Here is a 5,134-nt window from a genome sequence, read left to right as displayed (position 1 = left end):
TCACATGTTTGAAGCTAGCCTGGGCAATTTAGGGAGTCCCTATCTCAAAATTAATAATAAAAGCTCAGTGATAAGGTGCCCTCTAGGTTCTATTCCCAGTACTACATTAACAAATAAATAAATGAAGCAGAACCTGGAACCTTTGTTTGTTTGTTTATAAGTACTAGGATTGAATCCAGAGGTTTAACTGAGTTACATCACCAGTCCTTTTATGTTTTATTTTAGTTCACAGCCTCTTTAAGTTTCCCAGGCTGGCCTTGAATTTGTGAACCTCTTGCCTCAGCTCCCTGAGTAGCTGGAATGACAGACATGCACCACCACATCAGGCAAGATCTCTTTAAACACACTCAAATAGATCTTATTATGTTTCCCTAAGCAACAGAATTGAATGTGTTTAATCATTATATGTTTATTTTAGGATATATCAAAGTTTTTCTTTTTTTTTTTTTTAGTACTAGGGATTGAACCCAGGAGTGCTTTACCATTGAGCTGTATCTCCAGCCCTTTTTTAATTTTTTTCTTTTGAGACAGGGTCTCCCTAAATTGCTTAGGACCTCCCTAAATTGCTGAGGCTAGTTTGGAACTGATGATTCTTCTGCTTCAGGCTCCCAAGTAGAGTTGCAGGTATTACAGGTATCAGATATGAGCTATCACACCTGGCTATACCAAAGCTTTTGTTAAAACACAAAACAAAACTTTTCAAGAAAGCACTGGGTATGGTGAGGCACACCTATAATCCCAGGCTAAGCAGGAAGGTCACCAGGCAGCCTCAGCCCTGAGTTTTCTTTTTCTTTTTCTTTTTTTAAGAGAGAGAGAGAGAGAGAGAGAGAGAGAGAGAGAGAGTTTGATACTCGAAGTTTGATACTCCTGCCTCAGTCTCTCCAGTGCCTGGGATAAACAGGCATGAGCCACCATGCCCAATTTGATACTATAGTTCTGAGGCAGAATTTCACCTAGGAAATCTGTTTTTCCTTAAAACTCTTCAAGTGATTGAATGAAGCCCGGCTAGATTATTGAGGGTAATCTCCATTACATAAATTGATAGTACATGTTAGTTACATCTACAAAATATCTTCATAGCAGGATTTTGATTAGTGTTTGATTAAATAACTGAGTTCTGTCCAGGCGCGATGGCACACTCACGTAATTCCAGCGATGTGGGGAAACTGAGGCAGGAATATGGCAAGTCCAACATCAGCAACTAAGTGAAATCCTAGCTCAAACTAAAAAGAAGTGGGAATGTAGCTCAGTGGTAAAGTGCCCCTGAGTTCAATCTCCAATACAAAAAAAAAGAAAAGAAAAGAAAAGAAAAATGTGGGTGTGGCTTATTAAAATTAACATTAAAAAATTTTTTTTCTTGAAAAGAAATGCCCAGATGGCCAGGAATACGCTCCTCCTGCCTCAGCTTCTAGAGTACCTGAAAATCGTAGGCATGCGCCACCAGCCCAGTTGCGACTTGCCAAAATCACCTAGGAGCCAGGAAACATGGTCTTACTTAGTGGAGGCTGAAAACAGAAAAGGAAAGGTCTCCAGGCATTCCTGAAAAGCAACAGTAACCCTCCCACAGAAGTCACTAACCCCGGAGGAGTTGCCTTTTTCTGGAAAAAAAAAAAAAATCCTGTATAGAACAAAGGATTAAGAAAAGGCGAATTTGCTCCCCGCGCAGCTCCCGGGTACTGGCAAATTGAACCCAGGGGTACCACTTAGCTACATCCCCAACCCTTTTTATTTATTTATTTTGCGACAGGGTCTCATTAAAATGCCCAGGCTGGACAGGAATAGGATCCTCCTGCCTCGCCTCTAGAGTATCTGAAGATTGTAGGCATGCGCCTCCAGGCCCAGTTGCGACTTGAGCTACGGTATCCGTTTTTTCCTGCCTTTAGACTTTGGAGCCCGGATTTCTCAGTCCTTGGGAGTCAGATTGGATCACACCACCAGCTTTCCTGGTTCTCCATTTTACAAAGTACAGCTCATTTATGAGCTGCGCCTGCTGCTTCTTCTCGGGGTCCAGAATTTGCCCTTGCAACAGGATTTCGGTCAGTTTCTCCTAGTGCGGCTTGTGGTGTTTTTGTGTGCCTGGTTGGGAGTTCGTGGTCACGAAGGTGGACGCCGGAGGGGAAGACCCTGGCAAATTTTTGTACCGGGGATTGGGGGAAGGGTAGAGGGACTGGGCAGTTTTGGCCAAGGGTGGGCTGCATCAGAACATTAAAGACCATTTACATTCTCTATGGGTAGGGGAAACACTACCGCATTTCCCAAAAGCTCCTCTTATTTTGTGTTCGGGGTTGAATTCCGAGTGTCATGCATGCTAATCAACTGAACTACATCGGTTCAGTAAACTGGTCACAGATCATCCTGGCCAATTCTGACCCGGAGTTCAAGAAAGGGAAAGGAACCAAAGAAATCGCCTCGTAGCAGGCAAAAAGCCGGGCTCACCTTCTGAGATCGAAAAGGTGGAGTGGAAATGTCGCAATTGGGCGGATTAGTCTGCAATCAACCCACTCTGCAAAAGTACCAGAGAGTGGAAATTTTTCTGCGTGCTTACAGAAACAAAACACAGCCTCAGGGGGGCTCTTAGATCAAAATTGGCTGTGAACTCTTAATCCTTTTTGGTGCTGGGCCGTGGTGAGGGGGTGGGACCCGGTGAGCGAAGCAAGGTGGTTGAAGGATCTGAAAATCCTACAGTCGCCAGGATCTGGGATAAGAGATTCTACCGCTTTTTCTAGCAAACGGTTTTGCTATCATAGATCTGGGGTGGGGGTAGGGGTTAAATAGATTTTGCTCTATTTTGTGAAAATTATAAAATATACAAGAGTACAAATATTCGTATTACCTGGAATTAACGTTTTTTATACTGTTTCTCACTGCTCCTGGCACTTCAGGAAAACAATAACAAAATGTCATTTACTCATCCTTTCCCCCAGCCCAAGGAATTACCCGATTCAATTAAAAACAAAATGAATCTGGGCGTGGTGTCTCACGCCTGTAATCCCATAGAGAGGAAAGAGACTGAGGCTGGTGAATTGCAAATTCAAAAGCCAGCATTTTAGTGAAACCCGGTTTCAAAATTTAAAAATAGAAAAGCTTGGGGATGTGGTTCAGGGGTTAAGCACTCCTAGGTTCAAACCCCAGAACAAAAAAGAAAAAGAAAAAAGAAAGATGAAGTTGTTTTTTTTTTTTGTTTTTGTTTTGTTTTTTTTTTTTGTTTTTTTTTTGTTGTTGTTGTTGTTTGTTTGTTTTTAGGGGGAGATGGGGGATGTACCGGGGATTGAACTCACGGGCACTGGGGCACTGGACCACAGAGCCACATCCTCAGCCAGCCCTATTTTGTACTTTAAATAGAGACAGGGTCTCACAGAGTTGCTTAGCACCCTCTCGAGCTCTGGGATTACAGTCCGGTGCATCCCTAGCCCCATTACTTTGAGATAGGATCTCGCTAAATTGTCCAGGCTGGCCTCACATTTGCAAACCTCCTGCCTCCGCCTTGGGAGTTGCTGGGATTACAGAATTGCGCTACTTGCCATGGGCTCAAATTAGGACTTTTGTGTTTGGGGGAGTGATGGTGGATGATGGTACCAGGGATTGAACTCAGGAGCGCTTGAGCATTGAGTTCTGCACTCTCATAACAGCCTTTTTTTTTTTTTTTTTTTAACGTTGAGACAAGTTTCGCTAAATTGCCTATGGCCATGTTACATTGCTGAAGCTGGCTTTGAACTTGCGATCCTTTTGCCTCCGCCTCCTGAGCCACTGGGATTACGGGCGGTAGCCACTGTGCTTGGCTTCAAGACAATAATTTTTAAACTGTGGGTCATTAAATACATTTTTTAAAAAATTAGGGCCAGTTTTAAAAACAAAGGTTTTTGTCATAAGTGTTAGATTTTATAATGTTATTATTTTTTTTTAAAGAGAGAGAGAGAGAGAGAGAGAGAGAGAGAGAATTTTTAATATTTATTTCTTTAGTTCTCGGCGGACACAACATCTTTGTTGGTATGTGGTGCTGAGGATCGAACCCGGGCCGCACGCACTCCAGGCGAGCGCGCTACCGCTTGAGCCACATCCCCAGCCCTATAATGTTATTATTTTAAAAAATATATTTAAATATATGAAAGCAGTGGTTACATAGCAAGGATACTTTCCCAAACTTTTGTTTCAAGAGTTTTATTGTTTTTCTAGGGAATGAACCCAGAGGGAAATACCATCGAACTACATCCCCAATCCTTATTTGTTTGCCTCATTTTTGAGACAGAGTCTGCTAAATTGCCCAGGCTGACATTGAACTTGCGACTCTCCTGCTATGGCCTCCTTTGTCACTGGGATTATAAGTGTACACCGCTTTTATCCAGCCTTGCTTCCAAGTTTATTTTGTTTTGTTTTTTTTCTAGTGCTGGGGATTGAACCCAGGGCCACTGTAACTATTTTGAGACACAGTCTGGCTAAGTAGCCCAGGCTGTGTCTCAAACTTGCTATCCTCTTGCCATAACCACCCTAAATCCGCTGGGATTATAATCTTATAATTTTATAATTCCAAGGGGTTTTGTTGTTGTTTTGTACCAGCGATCGAACTCAGAGGCACTCAACCACTGAGTCACATCCCCATCCCTATTTTGTATTTTATTTAGAGACAGGGTCCCACTGAGTTGTTTAGCGCCTCGTCCTTGCTGAGACTGGCTTTGAACACGCGATCCTCCTGTCTCAGCCTCTCGAGCTGCTGGGATTAGGGGTGTGCACCACCATGCCTGGTCCGTGATTAGCTTTTTGAGGCACGATTAAAAATGTTTCCAAGGATGCTGAGTAGTCAAGGTGGGTGCTAATAGGGCAAGGCGCAAAGAGCGATCTTGGGAGAAGTCCCACGCCCCGAAAAAGAACCCACACAGGATCAACGCCATCGACTAGGTCAAGACACGCTCCCAAGATTGAGAGACCTATTGGATAAAACGGCAAGGTTCCGCCCACAACGCTCACCAGCCAATGACTGTGCGGCAAGGGAAGGGCAGGGCGGGCCAGGGGCGGGGCGAGCCTCGCGCTGGCTCCTTAAGTAGCGGCTGCGTGGGTGCCCTAGCTGAGGGCTTCCACGACGGCGCTGTTGGGTGGTGCAGAGCCTGATAGGTCCGGCGCGCAGAATCTTCGCAGAACC

The sequence above is a fragment of the Urocitellus parryii genome, chromosome 8, assembly GCF_045843805.1.
Source record: "Urocitellus parryii isolate mUroPar1 chromosome 8, mUroPar1.hap1, whole genome shotgun sequence".
In the NCBI taxonomy this organism is placed as follows: Eukaryota; Metazoa; Chordata; class Mammalia; order Rodentia; family Sciuridae; genus Urocitellus; species Urocitellus parryii.
The sequence above is the reverse complement of the archived record's forward strand: the minus strand, read 5'-3'. Positions refer to the sequence as shown.